At 39.0% G+C, this 18,067-nt stretch overlaps 1 long non-coding RNA gene across 2 annotated transcripts; it reads left to right on the top strand.

The window, feature by feature from the left end:
* The first annotated feature begins 1,615 nt into the window (after positions 1-1,615).
* LOC142363537 (uncharacterized) lies at positions 1,616-12,339 on the top strand. 2 transcript variants are annotated; one of them, XR_012765795.1, is made up of 5 exons: positions 1,616-1,730; positions 3,630-3,709; positions 5,710-5,985; positions 7,821-7,979; positions 8,779-12,339. It is a non-coding gene; the product is annotated as an uncharacterized LOC142363537 (long non-coding RNA). The 2 variants fall into 2 exon arrangements; XR_012765794.1 differs by lacking the exons at positions 7,821-7,979; positions 8,779-12,339 and having other exon boundaries at positions 5,710-6,172.
* Positions 12,340-18,067: the final 5,728 nt, after the last annotated feature.

The following is an 18,067-nucleotide window of genomic DNA, read 5'->3' as shown; positions in this document are numbered from 1 at the left end:
ACAAAAGCACAGGTATATCAGAAAGTCATTTCATTCACATCATGGAGGGCAAAGTTCAGAGAAAAAGAGAAATTGCTGGTAATATTACACAGATCACAGCTACCACATCAAATTTTTAAATGCCTAAGTGAATTAGGTAAACACGTTTAACTTTCAAATGAAAGCTGGCTGTTATAAAACACTAAAGTTTTCAAACTAAGGCAAAGTAACCTCTCTAGCTGCAAATGCGTAATACTAAACACAGACCTGCAGAAGTATTAGCAAGACGAGGATCAACGCTCTCAGTTGATTGTGGAAGCAGAAAACAGAACACAGTGACACCAGAATTACTGTCACTGATTAGGGATGAACTTCTATAACCTACTGAACCTATGTTCTTGCTTTGTCATTTATGCATGCTAAGATTATTGCTATTCTGCTTTAAAAGAAATGCTAACAAAGAACTTAAAATTCTTGAATACCTGTAATTTTCTAGATATAACCTATAACATTACAAAAGAACTAATGTGCGGGCTGAATAGGTAGAAGAGAAAAAATAAAATAAATTGGTCTAGCAACATTTAAATGATGGCAAATGTAAGTTTAATATAAAACCATATTAGAACAATTGAGAATCATGAGAGGCTGATTTATTATTTATATAGCACACTAAAAGTTATCTGTAAAGGAAATTGTGTAATATGCAGTAAATTAGACAAAGCTGCACTATAAATTGGGATTAAATCTTAAACTGGTTTTAATATTTAATATGCTATCATGACTCACATTTTCAATAACGGTTGTTCAAAGTTCAAGAAGAAGCTTGAAAGCAGACAGAGGAGGATGAGTTGAAAAAGCTCACCTCCTGATGATACAAATTAAATAAGATGATCTCTTAATTGCCAAAACCAGACAAAACTAGCACTAGTCCTCTGTTGAGGACCTGGTCCAAAACTCACCAAAGAGACTGGAAAAACTCCCACTAAACTCAGTAGAGTTGAGATCACAATAACTGCAAGTTGCATAACTATTAGGGCTAGATAAATTATATTACACAGGAATAAAAAAATTACAAATTCATTCAGTTTATTTTTAATGATAGTCCCAGTGGAACACTGGCAAAATTCATCCTTTGGTGGAAGGAAAAATGGCACATTAAAAAGAAATACTTATCCCAGAGGAGCATTCTGAACTATGTTGCTTGACTTGGACAAAGTCGGACCTGAAGTTCAAGTGCCTATTTGGACTTCAAACTTTGCATGTAAGTAGGCAATATCTGGGCATGAAATGACATGATTATATTTTTTTTGTATGTGTGCAGGGTGCAAGAAGATGGACTCTTGTATATACTAGAATGCATTTCACAAGTTAAAACTAGTTTATTTGTGGAGTTACACGTATGGAACACTGACATGGCTTAGTCCTGCCTCAGACATTTATTGTTTGCACTACTGTGAAAAAACAATTGTCGAACTTCTGGTCTATGGCCTTAACACACTGTGCAAAGAAAATAAATCAAAGTCCTTGACCAAAAAGGTTTATAATTGAAGATGTCGAACAACAGACAAACAAAATCAGGGACAGTTCAAGGAAATCATGACACAGCTTTGGTCAGCAATTTAGTCAGTGGTCTCAGCACACTGGCAGCCTAACTCCCATCAGGAGAGCTTTAAAGAAGAAAATGTTTTTGTTTCCTTGAGGGCTACAGAGACTGTCAAGAGCAACATGGAAAAGGCACCACAATACCGCAGGTAGTCTATGGGGGTGGTTGTCAGGCTGGGGAGAGGTCAAGCTGCTACTGCTTCCTAGAAAATGACAGGGAAGGTGGGATATGGCTTTACAGAGAGAAAATGATTAATATTTGATTCAGTGGAGTAGGAGGAGGCAATCACATAATCTAGGGCATGATTTCAGCAGCAGTAGTCTGAATGCAAATGAGTGGGTGACATAAATATTTGTCAATATCAGTGAAAAGGATGTTGCACTAATAATCAAGAAGTGAAATGATATCTTATCTGCACAACTAAGAAAAGTCATATTGTAGGGATGCTTTATTTAAAGAACTTGCAAAATATAAATATACTTATATTGCATGTAAGAATAAAGGAAAGGCAGGGTAAAAATACCACATACTCCAACTCTTCTCTAACATATTAAAATGTCAGATGTCTAAATGTATCTGCAGACCAATATGCTGAATCACAATTTGACCAGCCTGGCTGTCAGTAGTATAGTCGGATGGTTCCACTTTAAACCAGTTCTGTACTCCTTTTTGTCCAGACAAGCCCTTGGAAGTTTTGTTTGAGTGATTGGGCCACAGTTCAACTCCTCTGCACTGCTCTGCTTGATGCACTGTCCCTCCCCTAAAAACCATAAGAACTGTGAGCGGAGTAGGTTTAAATACAGAAGTTGTTATTTGCAGCTTAGAGTCCACTAATCTTTTTAAGGTTAAGGTGTTCTGCACAGGAAATCGTATTTACTAGTCTGGAATGGTTTGAGCTGCTTAAAATCCCTAATTGTCATTTTGATGAATGTAAAATAGGCATACAGCAGATAAATTTGGTCCACAGTGAATTGGCATTACAAATGATAGTACTTTCTAGCATTGCCACTGTAAGAAATGTTGATTTTAGTTAACACTTTACTTTAAAAGACCTTGTTTTGCACATGACACATTAGAAAAGGTCTCCTTATCTGCATGAACTTTAGACTGCTGTGCTAAGCACTGTGGCTAGAGTTTTCTTTTAAGCGCAAAGGAGAGCCTCTGTTAACAACTCTCATGGGACAGTGTCGTTTTTTCCACAGTCACCTGGTTCTAGGACACAGTTGCTGTATTAAAAGGTATTTCTATCACACAAGACAGCTGCCTCTTTGAGTCAATTCAGCTCCTATTTCTGCATTGCCTCTAAAACTAAGGTGTGTCCATGGCTAGTTATGATTCTAGGCAAAGGAGAAACAAAGCAGAAATGATAATATATTAATGGAACATGCAGTTACTTATCTGTCTTCTGTCAAGATCAGTTAATTTAGCATACTGAGTGTATGCTATTAGTGCAATATCTGGGCCTAAATAAACAATGAGAAATAATATGTTATCAAGAAAGACACACATATACATATATATATATAAAACCTGAATTCATATATTTTGGAAACCAGCAGGATTTTTTTTTTTCCTCTGACTTCAGGAAGAGGTTTAGACATTCTGCTAAATAAATTTTTCTCACTTATGACAGCCACTCTCATTAAAACTCCACAACAATATAGCAGCTAGATTGTATCTTTGAATAAGTCACATCCCAGCTTTTGTTTACTTCCATCCTTGTTACAAATATCTGAAATTTAGCAACAGTGTTTGGGAGTCGGTCTCCTGTAAATGCATGGCCTGAGTGGACTTCTTTTTATTACCTAGCAAAACTGGTAAAATATATGAGGATGTCTTTAATTCCCAAAGCCGTCTAGTGACTTTATCTGTTATTGAAAGAAAAGAAACAAATTCTTGGTTCTTAAGGGAAAAGCAGATTAGGAAGTAAAAGTTTCCATGAAAAGTACACCTTTTTCTTTTTACCTTATTAGAATCTATGTTTATCAGATACTATTTATGTATATATTCCCAAACAATATTGTAACTAAAGGTTTATTGATTTCAGGAAATCAGAACAGGCTATACTGCAGACTATGAAAAAACCTGCTGTATTTCTTTTACCTAAAGACATCTGATCTTCAAAAGGTAAAGGCCTATAAATTAAAATTCCAGACATTTTCTGCACCTGCTGACTCTAGACTCAGTCCCAGGATATCAACTAATTTGAACCATACCTAACAGCATGAACTTGACAGTAATGGGCATGAGACCCACTCGTCACTTACACAGCTCCCTCCATAATTAACCATTTTAAAGGCTGTTCCTGCACACTACGATTCCTATGGAGCATGTCTGCAGGTACACAGGGCAACTGGACCAGGCTTGTCAAGCTCCACTGACTTCAACATTTGGCTAGATGCACCACACAGGGTGGAAATCGAGATGTAGCTCCACCTCTACCAGCCTATGTTTGATGCACAAAAGTAATCACATAGCCTCTCCTATGGGAGAAGAAACTCTGGGAGTGCTTCTGTGTGTGTTTGTTCCTCAGGCCAACATCCATAAATACTCTCACTACAGATCAAAGATGATAGGATAGACATATAGTCCATTAAATTATTTTCAGGTGTGTATCTCTATGTATTATTATTATTGCTCTATTTACAAAATATAGCTCAGATAAAGGGAAGCCAGCTTCCTTATGGGAGAACACACTCTGAAACATTTTTCTGGTGCTGATTATAAATACTGAAGTCAATTTATTTTAAAAGAATTCTTAGCAAGAACAGATCCAATCTTTATCATGATATGAAAACACATTATGATTTCCAGCCTGGTATTACTTTTATGAGTTCCATTCTTTCTTCATAGGAACTTGAATAAAAACTGTTCTGGCCAGACCTTGCTATTTTATTTCTTTTATTGTAACCATTAAATCAGCTTTCATTTCATTACTCTAATTGTGCCTGGGAGCAGCAACTGCCACCTTAAGGCACATAACCTAATTTAAAATGCTCACAGCTCATTCCACCTTAAAATATATTGCAGTACTTAAGATCAGCACAGCAGGTCAAGCTATACAACAGCACTGTTGTGATCAGAGGACTTTTTGGCAGTTAAATCAGGAGAAAGACTGAGGCAATGTAAAAAAAGTAACATTTCTCTTGCTTAAAAGATACATAGCAGTTGACATAACCATTTTTTATTTGTACCTTAGGTGTCTCCAGAGCATTCTTATTTAGGTAGAGATTTCTCACATAAGGAACATTTCTCGGCACAGTGCACAAATATCTAATTCACTGGGATGATTTTTACCATGGGGATTATACATGTAAAGAGCCACCTTGCTGGGCTGTGAGGGAAAAATCCATAATGATGATATATATGTCTGTTTGTGCTACTTCTGTGGGCCCCTTCTCCCATTGTTTTCAACTATCTCTCAATCTTTATCTATTCTAAGCCTCCCTTTAAATCGCATATTACCTCCATTTTACTGATGGGGAATTGAGAGACACAAAAATTAAGCAACTACCTAACATAACATAGGGGAGCAAAGAAAGAGCTGGGAATTAAATTTAGGTCTCCTGATTCCCAGGTGAGTGTTCCATATGAAAGGTGCTGTTGTACCTACTCCTTTTTTCCTGTCTCATTGTATAGTTAACAGACTTGCCTGCATTTCTACATCCCCTACAGCACTGTTTCTAAAAGCTTTTCTTCTGGCTAAATGATTCCAGCTACTGTAAACAAGACCATAAGCTAAAAACTCTGCTTGAAAAGACTAGGGGCAGATCTTCATTAGCAAAACATGCAATTACAAACCTAAGCCTTGTTGTAACATTGAATAAAGGGGCAAACCAACAATTACAGTCTTTATCATCTATGAAGAGACTGGAAGCACATCCTACCTACCTCACATTTGCTAACTGAAATCCTTGCCTACAAGGCTTTGTAACCCAGTGTACAGTCCCTATCAGACCAAAGATAAGGAAGCCAGGGATGCCAAAAAAGAGACAAATCCAGAAGGAAAACCAGGATTTCTATGATACGCAAGGTCTAAGGGAATTCAGTACAAACAACTGATAAATATTGGCTACCTGATTGTATGCCTTGGAAGTAAGAGTGGGATATTTTCCTTTGTCTTGCAGTAAATCGGCTCTGTAGGAAATAACTCACCACCATTCCTTGAAAGGCACCAGCTGAGAAGCTGCTCATTTCACTAGCTAAACAGATACCAGTTGCGTCTCTAAGCCAGAGACAGTGGCAAAGGACCAAGCAGTCATTGGACTGGACCTATGCAATGATTGGATCCATTCCACTTCTGCTGCTGTTTTGGATATGAGCGAGCAAGAGATGCATTGGTGTATCTGGACCAAAAAATACAATAATCCTACTCTGGACATGTGCTACAGTGTGACATCTGTGTAAGTACTTGCATAAATGTATACACATACATGTTTTTAGATACGCATACAACCCACCCATCTATAAGGAAAAGTACTCAAATTTCTGTTCAGATATGTGTTCAAAAAAGGCAAAATATCAATTTCAAAATTTCTTCAAACTTTCTATTCACAGACATTTTTAAACAACTTTTTCTCGTCAAATAAATCAGCATATTTTAAAAATTCTTCAGTTGAAGTGTCATTGATTAAATACTCCAGGCTCGGGAACTTCACTATGTGATAAGAACAACTTAGCTCTTAGCTTAGGCATTCAAAAATGACAGTTTTCAGCAAACCCTGATGCTGTTTTCATAATGTAAATCAGATGATTGAGTGGCATATGGTTATCCTGTTGTTATGACATAGTGTGTGTGTGTATCTTTTCTCTGCATCAATAAAATTAGAACGCCACTCACTTAAATTGGAACTTGAAAAAAGCACTAATTTAAACACATCATACATATAATATGCAGGCTTATATGCATATGCATAAGCTTGATACATATTACATCTGACATAACTTTAACCTGCTTCAGAGGTAAAGAGGAAATAGGTCACTGGAGACCCAGGGTTATTCCATCAGACAAGCTGTTAAATGCTTCCAGCACGAGGTCATGGGCTTGACATTATATTCAGTGCAGAAGTAGGCTACCTTTCAGAATATGGCATACATTTATTTGAATTCCTGATTGTTAGGGGGCTGATTCTCAAGTGTTTTTAGACTTTGAATTGTTATACACAATAGTGCCAAACATTGTGAAAATACTTTCTCTAAAGTTTCGGTGGTTTCCCTCAAATATTATTGATCCCAACTTCACATCCCTTGATGAATATTTAATTATCTTTACAAAGTACAACAGCCCAGGCAATGGAGACACTAACCTGTTGCCACCATGGCTACTTCAAGGGCAGAGGTTCAAAAAGCTGCCATATCCACATGACTGCTGTAATCTTCCTATCCAGCAGTGAGACATGGGCATCTTCTCCCTCCTATTTGACTGTCTCTTCTCTGTGCTCAATATGTGCAATGAAAGGAATCTTCAGCAATAAAACCAGTGGATCATTCATTTTTAGTATCTTCCCTAGATCTTTTCTCTGAGCAGCTCTGGAGCAGAACACAAGCATCTAATCCATGAGGATTACTTTTTACCATAGAGATTATATATAGTAAAATGTGTCACGTCAAACCTTTGTGATGCCCTGGTGGGATCAGAGTGTGGGGGAGAATGAGTATTTTGAGAGTGCTGTTGGATGTAAGTGAAAAATACGTTTACTTGAAAACGCAAACGAACCTGTAAGCATCAAGGTTTTTCGCCTATATTCAGGCAGAACCTGCAATCATCTCAGGACCTGGCTGATGGTTTCTGTGATGAAGTAACTTTTTTGTGCATATTGGCAGCTTGCTTCTAAACTAAACTTTGTAACCCAAGTCTCTAGCACGTTTAGAATTGCAGATGTGTGTTCCGAGAATTTGCAGTGTTTGCCAGAAAGACACTATATGATATTAGCACTGTTGGTTCTGAATTTTAAACCCAAATCTGATGTTCTATGACTCACAGCCTCAGGAAAGAATTAGATGAATAGCTCATAAGGGGAGAGACACTGCCTGAATATCTCTATAGAGGAGATATGCTGAATAATAACCATTATCTCCATACTGCAAGCTACCATTCTATTTAGGATATGGTATGCTGCTATACAAGCAGAGAGTGCCACACAGACGGTCGCATCTGAATTACCTTTAATATACCTAGAGTACCAGAAATCATTGAAACTGCGGGAGCACAGACCTCACTGATGGCTTGTTCTTTCAGTTCATGCCCAGGATGCCTCACTGACACCCTCAGACAGTCCATTCTGAAATCCATGCTGTCACAGCAACTCCCTAGCTGCCAGATAAAAGCTAGCCCAGGTATCTCTGCTTGTGATGTAATCACTCCTCGCATTGCAGCATGGGCATAATACGAAAACAGGTACGATACAATGAACCAGTATTTGTAATATAGAGGATATTTGCAACACTGTCTGAAGCCAGTCAGCCTTTAATTTAGATACAGGATGTTCAATTTACATGTACTTCTTTCTTGTAGCAAAAGTCCCTCACATTATCTAAAATCAATAGATACAATGTGAATCTGGCACCAGGTAGAACTGGGAGGAATTTCTGTAAATAAAAATATTTAACACATACGGTTTTTAAAAGTCTAGATCATCTCATAGACTATGGTTGTTACTAAACTTAGAGTGACCTTATTTTCAGGGTTTCCAGATTCCATCATGGGGTAGGATTTGCATTCAGTATTCCTCTCGCTTCTAGGGATCAGAAGCATGATAGCTGGCTTCAAGAACTTTAAGTAAACTGTCTCCAAAGAATTATAACACAGAAGCGAACAACAGCTTGTGGCGTTGTAAGCCTTGTGGTCCCATGCAAGTCAATCTGCTCTAAGCATCACCATTATAATTCTTTGTGAAAGACTCAATAAATATTTGTATAAGCTGATTATAAATCACAAACCTTTTAATGACTTACAAGAGGACACTGCTTTGCATGGAGAGGAGATGCACTTTCATTTGGCTGTCTTTACTACCTAACTAGCCTCACATCTGGAACACCACAATTTATGACACTTTCTTAGCCATAATCATGTGAAAAAAACACGGAAACAGTTCAATTCATTCTGCATTTCTAGAAGATGCCCACACAAAACAGTTAAATAGTAGCTGGGTTCCTCCTCTCTGACTTATCATGTATTTTCTGTTTCTTTTTTGCAGTGAGAGACCTCATGACTTTATTCTCAAGTGTCCTGAAATTTGGCAGTAGGACCTAATGGAGAATATCAATAGGCAAAAACACATTGTTTGCTATATTTAACACAATAGCACCTAAAATTCCTACCAGAAATCGAAGCCCCACTGTACCCCAGTGCTGTAAAAATACTCAGTGTAAGTTAGTCACTCTTGTTCTGGAGAACTGTATGTTCAATAGTCTGAAAGAACAGACAGAGCTTGGAGGGGAAACAATAGGTTAATCTGTGGTTTGTAGCCTTTTTGGGATGGAGGGGTGTTTCAGTGTCTGCTTACCTCTTTCTTCCTCCCTCACATTGCTTTATCCCATAGTCTTATTGCATTCACAGTAAGCCTCTGACTCAATCTTTGTGCATAAGAGAAGGTCATAGGGGTCTGTTATAGACGTCCCAACCAGGATGAAGAGGTAGATGAAGTTTTCTACAAGAGTCTGGCAGAAGTCTCACAATCACTAGCCCTTGTTCTCATGGAGGACTTTAACTTACCAGACATCTGCTGGAAATACAACACAGCAGAGAGGAAACAGTCTAGGAGGTTCCCGAAGTGTGTGGAAGATAACTTCCTGATGCTGCTGGTAAGGGAGCCTACCAGGGGAGGTGCCTTGCTAGACCTGCTGTTTACTAACAGAGAAGGACTGGTGGGAGATGTGGTGGTTGGAGACTGTCTTGGGTTTAGTGATCATGAAATAATAGAGTTCTTGGTTCAAGGTGAAATTAAGAGGGGGGCCAGCAATATCACAACCATGGACTTTCAGAGGGCAGACTTTGGCCTGTTCAGGACGCTGGTTGAGAGGGTCCCCTGGGACAGAGTCCTGAAGGGAAAAGGGGTCCAGGAAGGCTGGACATTCTTCAAGGAGGAAGTCTTAAAGACACAGGAGCAGGCTGTCCCCATGTGTCGCAAGACGAACCGGTGGGGAAGAGGACCGACCTGGCTGAACAGGGAGCTCTTGCTGAGACTCAGGGAAAAAAAAGAGGGTCTACCACATATGGAAGAAAGGGCAGGTAACCCAAGAGGACTACAAGGGTCTTGTTAGGTCATGCAGAGAAGAAATTACAAAGGCAAAAAATAGCCCAGCTAGAACTCAGGCTGGCCATTATTGCAAGGAATAACCAAAAATGTTTTTACAAATAACTCAACAACAAAACAAGGGTCAGGGAGAGTCTTCATCCCTTATTGGATGTGAGGGGGAATATTGTCAACAAGGATGAGGAAAAGGCTGAGGCACTTAATACCTTCTTCACCTCAGTCTTTAATAGTCAGATTGGTTATCCTCAGGGTAGTCAGCCCGCAGTGCTGGAAGATAGCGAAGGAGAGTGGAACAAACCTCCCATAATCCAGGAGGAAGCAGTTAACCTGCTATGCCACCTGGACGCTTACAAGTCTACGGAGTCGGATGGGATCCACCCAAGAGTGCTGAGGGAACTGGCGGAGGAACTGGCCAAACCACTCTCCATCATCTATCAGCAGTCCCAGCTTACAGGGGAGGTCCCAGAGGAGTGGAGGATCGCCAGTGTGATACCCATCTACAAGAAGAGCCAGAAGGAGAATCTTGGGAACCACAGGCCTGTCAGCTTGACGTCCATGCAGGGCATGATTATGGAGCGATTCATCCAGAGTGCGCTCACCCGGCATGTGAAGGACAACCAGGGGATCAGGCCCAGCCAGCATAGGTTGGTGAAAGGCAGGTCCTGCTTCACTAACCTGATCTCCTTCTATGACCGTGTGACCTGCCTAGTGGATGAGAGAAAGGCTGTGGATGTTGTCTACCTGGACTTTAGTAAGGCCTTTGACACTGTTCCCCACAGCATCCTCCTGGAGGAACTAGCTGCCCATGGTTTGGATGGGTGTACTCTCTGCCATATAAAGAACTGGCTGAATGGCCGAGCACAAAGTGTGGTGGTGAATGGAGTTAAATCCAGCTGGCAGCAGTTCACAAGTGGTGTTCCCCAGGGCTTCGTTTTGTGGCCAGTCTTGTTGAACATCTTTATCAATAATCTGGATGAGGGGGTTGAGTGCTCCCTCAGTAAGTTTGCAGATGACACCAAGTTGGGTGGGAGGGTTGATCTGCTTGAGGGTAGGAAGGCTCTGCAGAGGCAGAGGCTGGATTGATGGGCCAAGGCCAACTGTATGAGGTTCAATAAGACTAAGTGTTGGGTCCTGCACCTGGGTCATAACAACCCCCTGCAACGCTACAGACTTGGGAAGGAGTGGCTGGAGAGCTGCCTGGCAGAAAAGGATCTTGGGGTGTTGATTGACAGCCGGTTGAACATGAGCCAGCAGTGTGCCCAGGTGGTCAAGAAGGCCAGCAGCATCCTGGCTTGTATCAGGAATGGTGTGGCCAGCAGGGGTAGGCAGGTGATTGTGCCCCTGTACTCGGCACTGGTAAGGTCACACCTAGAGTACACTGTTCAGTTTTGGGCCCCTCACCACAAGAAGGAGATGGAGGGGCTGGAGCGTGTCCAGAGAAGGGCAGCGAGGCTGGGGAGGGGTCTAGAGAACAAGTCTTACGAGGAGCAACTGAGGGAACTGGGGCTGTTTAGTGTGAAGAGGAGGCTGAGGGGGTACCTTATCACTCTTTACAACTGCCCGAGAGGAGGTTGTAGTGAGGCGGGTGTTGGTGTCTTCTCCCAGGTAACTAGTGATAGGACGAGAGGCAATAGCCTCAAGTTGCGTCATAGGAGGTTTAGATTGGATATTTGGAAAAATTTCTTTACTGAAAGAATGGTCAGACATTGGAATAGGCTGCCTAGCAAGGTGGTGGAGTCACCATCCCTGGAGGTGTTCAAAAAACGTGTAGATGTGGCACTTCAGGACATGGTTTAGTAGGCATGGTGGTGTTGGGTGGATGGTTGGACTTGATGATCTTAGAGGTCTTTTCCAACCTATGATTCTATGATTCTATGACAATACTGAAACATTCACTCACTTGCCTTCCAATTTCTGATAACAATTATCATGAGAAGACAGGGAGATGCAATAGAAATAGATATGTTTTAACAAATATCTGGCACTACTTCTGGCTCTGTACTTTTACATCCCTGTTTATGTTTCTACACTACAACCAGGATGGGTTTGTGTGATACTGTTTGCAGATCTGGCTTGTGCAAATGTCTCCATAAATAGACTTTATCCTTTAAACATCAGTCTCTCTCTTTTCCTCCTGTGCAACATGTTTCATTTTTCACAAGGTGAGAAAAGAACCTACTGATGATAATGTCCTTTTGCTCCTCTAGAAAAGCAAACTCTCAAGCCCTTCCAGCAAAATATGTCCCTATGTAACAAGTAACTAAATAAATGCAAACTCCACGGGGCTTTGCTTAATGGGGCAAGCAAGTACTTCTGTTCACCAAAGCTGAAGAAATCATGCATGCTAACTTAGAAATACTCCTTTCTCCTGAAGTTCAGCTCTACACATATTCACGGAAATAAAATCAGCTGAGAAAATACACAGTTTTTCAAAAAAATTTCAGAGTTTTTCCTCCCTTATGTGCCTATGCTCTTTTTTGAAGATGATATATATACAATAAAGTGAACGTTCTCCGGATTTCTTTTTCAGTGTCTTTTTTTTCCACTTTTTCTTTTGCGATGCTGTAATTTTCAGCCATTCTTCAATTCTTGCAAAGGTACAGAACAGAAAATGGAAAAAAAAAAAATTGGAACTGGAAAGAATAAAGCAGCAGGGAAGGAATCCCAGTACCTCAACAGCAGGAGGCAAATAAAACCTGAAGGCCTTAGTAACAAACTAAATTTACTAAAAATACTTTGGTTTATATACATAAATAAAGCGATTTTTTGCTAGGATGAAAGACAGAGATGACTAGTCATCAGAAATTAGGCTGGAGGGAAAAGACTTGAGTGATCCCACGAGTACACAGGTGCTAAAAAAGCATACCAACTTTGCCAGTCCCGTATAAACTACCACAAGGGCTTCATGACTCAAATACAAAACTTTCAAAAAAACTTTTTGTTTTCTCCCATGCTGCTTACCTAAACAGAATGATTAGCAAACATCTGCAAAGGCACTTCTTTTTTCTCTTTACAGCCCTCCTTAAAATCTCCAGTGCTGTAATGGACCTACAAAAACAATGACAGCTTGGATTGGACAGCTGAATATCGACACTGCTGTATTGCATCTTAAGAAATATTGTCTCCTGGGTTATTCAAGCTCCTTCATAAGCATCTGTAGCCTTTTTCTTCTCCTGAGAATGCAAGATTTAGGGAGAGAAGACTGGATTTTTTTTACTACAGTTCTTAGGTACAAAGCACCCAAAACATGAAAACAACAGCAGCAACACCTCAAAAACTCTTCTTTCATACTGCAGTGTCACATCTGAGAAGTGATGAGTTTCTGTCCTGCATATAGAGGGCAACCCTGAGAGCACATGGGTCTACAACGGGTGCCAAATGGCAATGTTCAAAACCACTTGCTTTCAGCATAATCTGTTGTTGCTAAGGATCCCTTGGATATTATTTGGAGGCTCGTGCCAGAAGTTGCAGAGTCCAGAGAATATATAATGCATGGCAATGTAATAGAGAGCTCTCCAGAGAAGTATGGTTTCTGGAGCAAGGGGAAAATATTAACCTAAATATTTCTAAGGGAAAAAAATGATGGTGATAAAGTGGTAACGAGATTTAGTTGGATAGAACTAATTACTCATGTTAGTGAATGGGAGCAAGGGCTTGCTTTGCCAATAAGTGCACTTACTAAAAGCAAGAAAGAGTAATAAACCCAAATATGTGCTTGCTTAGGGGAAAGATATTCAAAATTCAATGTATAGAAGTAATTAGGCTTAGAGAGAAAACTGGAATGGGAAAAATGGCACCAACTCACTTGAAGTCACAGTATAAAAAAAATGTAGATTCCCCTTATCCACGACATACACAGTGGACTAAACCTATTTTCTGATCAATCTTTCTTTATCACAAAGTCATTTCTTTTCTAGTCATGAATAACTGGATCAATAAAAATATAAGCTCACCTGTCAATTAAATGTAAATAGGAACCCTCCTGACATTTAGAAATCAACATTAAAGATCACCAATCACTACCAGAGGCTGCTATACTTAAAACTACTTGTACACAGGAATAGAATATATCCTGTTACTAGATTAACGTAAAATGTGTAGTCTCTATTAGCCTGTCGGGGGTTAATTTAAAGAAAGAGAAAAATGATAACCCTTTCAAAGGTGTAAGGATTTTTTTTTTTAGCTTTCAGCAACACATATTACAATAGCAGCAAGATGTCTACATTCAAGGATATCATAAATTGTAGAGTGACTTAATAAGGCAATAGGACTTTGCATCTACACTTAAAACCTGCCAAATCTTTAGTGAGTTTATTTACTTAAACTGCCATTTCATTCAGTGTAGTGAAGCTTTGCTGACATATCAATTTAATTTAACTTGCTTAAACAGAACTTTGTTACATTCAAATATATGTGTTCTTAGTTTCAGGCTCACTCCTAGCTTATTCCACATTGCTAAAAATAAGGGTAGTTTTTGATATCTATACTCTGAGTACAATATTTCCTTATGAATTTGATCTTGAAGTTGTACTAAAACACCTTTCTAATCTCCTCTGGAGGAAATAAATATTAACATTTAATCTCTTGTAATTCCTAGGATCCACAGAAAATACAATAGTGTAGCAGAGATTCCCAAAGGGAGACTGTGGGTTACCGAGGTTACTTACTGCAGCTTCAGTCAATACCTACCTTTCAGTCACCTGTTCTACGCTTCAGCTGTTGATGACCTATGCCCATGGTGTGCTGATGGTTTTTTGTGGCATGATCTATTTAGCCTACCACTGCAGAAGAAATGCCCTTGCTTTCTCTGCCTGCTATCAAGAGAGACTTCCCTTTAGCAGCAGCGGGGATAGTGAGGGACATACCAAAGGAAGTTGGTCTCTCATGGCAAATTTACTCCTCAAAGGATATCAGGTTATCAGAACTTTACTAGGATTTCTCAACTGTCAGGAAGCAGAGCTACAATTCCCTTGTTAACAGAAGTACTAACAGATACACAATGGTCCGGGAAAGCAGCATGATGTTAAACAGCTTGGAGTTTGTTATTGCTGGGCTTTGGGTTTGAAGTTTTGGCTTGGGTGTTTTTGCGCAAATGGGGGTGTGTGCGTGCCTTTTTTAAAAGCAGACAACCAAAAAGGTCACTTCATGCTTCTCTGTTTTTCTTTAGTTTTGCATTAGGTAGGATTGTTTATTCCTTCCATTCTTCTACTGCTCTGAGGGGAAAGGAGGCACAGAGGGAAAATGACAAATAAGCTGCGTTTGTCCCTTCCCTTCTGTCATTTCTTTCATGGGTAAGTGAGTAGAAATGAAGACGGCATGTTCCGTGGCAAATACAGAGAGCATAGAATATGGCCTCTAGCTAAAGCACAAATAATTTCTATGCATGATGAATCCTTTCAATAACAAGAGCCCTGCTAATGTGAGATCAAATCACAGTCATTAGCTCTTGGCACTGTTCTTAGAAAGATGATATAGAAATCCAGACAGCATCCAGCCATAGTCCTAGTCCAGTATCACACACACTAGCCACTATTTAAGTTGGTAATTTACTTTTCTCATCAATGTGCTCATGTAATTAGGAAAAAAAAGCCATCTGATAGGCTAAACTCCTCTAAAAGCAATAGTCTGCTGAAGAAAATGATGCATCATTCTGAAATAAGGGGCTGTGGTATAATTTTATTGATGGATGAATTGACTCCGAGGCTGTATAAAGACCTGTAGCCCTGTGTGATGAGTGATTTTCTATGGCAGCTAACAAACTTTCAAAACAAAACCCGATTTTCCTTTTTTTTTTTTTTAAAAAAAAAAAAAGAATCTAATTCTGTAACATATAATTTCAATATGAAGCGCACACATAACTGAAAGGCATCAGTTTTCCGAGTTAAACAAGTAGATTCACAAATGTGAATCTCTTCTTGCAAACTCTTCTTGTAGTCACAATTAGCTATTTCCTTGCTTCTGAAGCAGTAGAACCATGATTACATGGGCAAGGTCCCTTACTTTATTTGAACTGCATGACTTCTATGGTAATTCTCATTAAATGACAGAATCAAGAACAGAAAAACTCAGATTCTTGTTGAAGGAGAGTAAGAACTGCTTTCTTATCTTATTTTGTTTTTATAGTATGTCTTATACAATGCTGTTAAAGTTACATGTAACTAGAAGACAGTGTACTATTTAGAAGCCCATCAGGAGCAGACTTGCTAACCTTAAAGCAAGAGGAATGGACACCTTCTACAAAGGACCCTGCTGTGAACCAAGTTCCAAATGTACAAAATTGTCTCATCACCAAAGCATCTTTGAAGTCACTGCAGAACTGACACTACGCACCAGCTATTCTAGTGCTGCTTATTTTCAGTCAACAGTGCCTTTTAAAACCATGGTAGTCATAGAAGGAGTCACACTTACTGCAGCAAAAATACTTTCAAACTGAGTTCAGGCTCTTTGACCATGATCCAGAAGCTTTACACAGTAATTTAGAAACACTTCTCTTTGCCTCAAGCCATCTTTTCCCTTTTTTTTTTTTTCAAAAAAAGAGTATTTTTTGTTACATAGTTAGCAGTTATTTTCCCATTTTAATTTATAATTCTATTATTCAGTATTTTATCTACTGAAAAATTTGGTTGTTAATATCCTGGAATACGTGAATTATATATTCTCTTAAAATCCCCAAACAATTACTTTTCCTCAGTTTAAGCATCCATAATATTTTATTTTTAAACAGTATTTTCTTTCAGGGATTTTTTTTTTTTTATGTGAGCTTTCTTTCAGTAACTCTGCATCCATAAAGTTATTTTACCTTTCATTCTTAATGGATTTTTTTCATTAAAAGAAAACTAGTAATTAGTAACGATTCTACTTAGATGACTTATATTCCCCCTGTTACTGTTCTTTAGGGAATGTTGTATGGTAAAAAAGATATCGCTATTTTATAAATGAGGTTCCACAGAAAATTAAACTTCAGCCTGTGTTTCACATTCTCTCAGTCCAGATAAGGGATGTCCCCCATGTATATATTTTTTGGCCGTAAATGCACTAGAGTAACTACTGCTTTCATAAATTGTCACGCTGCTATTAGATTTGCTAGTTTGAAACATCACTAAAGTCCTGGCTCTGTTCAGAGTTTGTGAAATAGAAAAGGACTCCATTTATTACCCATTTCGGGTCTGGGAAAATGCTAGTTAATAAATTCTCTTGAAGTGCCAGCAGAACTGTAAGCACATGGTCATGTTGCCCACTCGGTGTGTGTAGGGAGTCTGCTGATACATGTTTGTGACTTCTATGGACATCATGGAACATGTAGTTCTCCTTCTACTTACATCAAAGACAACCTAATAATAAAGACCAACCTTCTAGACTGTGACAAAAAAACCTGCTGACCAAATGATTCCAAAAATCCTTGATGCTTAGCTAACTCCAGAAGAGTCAATAATGTGAAAAATCAAATATTGGAACCAAGCAGCAGAAACTTCAACTGATCCACTGTGATTTAGTATTTTATGCACTGCTTTTTAGATGTAGAAAACAACCTAAAATGCTCAGATTTTACTAGCCCAGAGTAAGACACAGATTATACCCTCCCTGGCCAATGTTCAATAATGTAACAGAAGAGATAAAAGGGTGGTGTGACAGTTAGCTGGTAACTTTCCCTGTTCTCTGAATTACACATAAACACAGTCCTGAAGCAGTATGTATTAAACTGAGCCAAAAAAGAGGATCAAGTGGGATAATATTTTAAAGTTGAATCAATACGTGCTTATTTTGAAAACCAAGTTTTTATGATGCTGTCATATGATCTCTTCTGGAGGAGGACACATGTTCTGTTCCAAACCTCTTTTGCTGACTTTCTATGAAACCTTGGTTAAAAATAGAAGATTTGAAGTAAATTCCCACTGATTTTTATATTTGAAAAAAAAATATAATTTCTTTTTAAATGCCTTGACTTTTCCCTCATCCAAAAAAAAAAACCCAAAATACCCAACCATTAACTTTTCCTTAAAAGCTTAATGGTTACCAACAGCAGAGTATTTAACTGAAATAAAATAGACCATGATAGACATAACAAACACCTAGGACACAAGATTCTTGTTTGAATCTCTTCACACAGAAGAGAGATGCCATTCACATCTGAGTAATTCAGTTTAAGACATTTTTCAACTGTGACACTAATTTTGACCTGTGTAACAAAGAACTGAACAACCGTTGCCCTTAAGCTTGGGCACCTGTCCCC

The sequence above is a fragment of the Opisthocomus hoazin genome, chromosome 18 (assembly GCF_030867145.1).
Source record: "Opisthocomus hoazin isolate bOpiHoa1 chromosome 18, bOpiHoa1.hap1, whole genome shotgun sequence".
Lineage (NCBI taxonomy): Eukaryota > Metazoa > Chordata > Aves > Opisthocomiformes > Opisthocomidae > Opisthocomus > Opisthocomus hoazin.
This window is presented reverse-complemented; position numbering and strand designations above follow the sequence as displayed.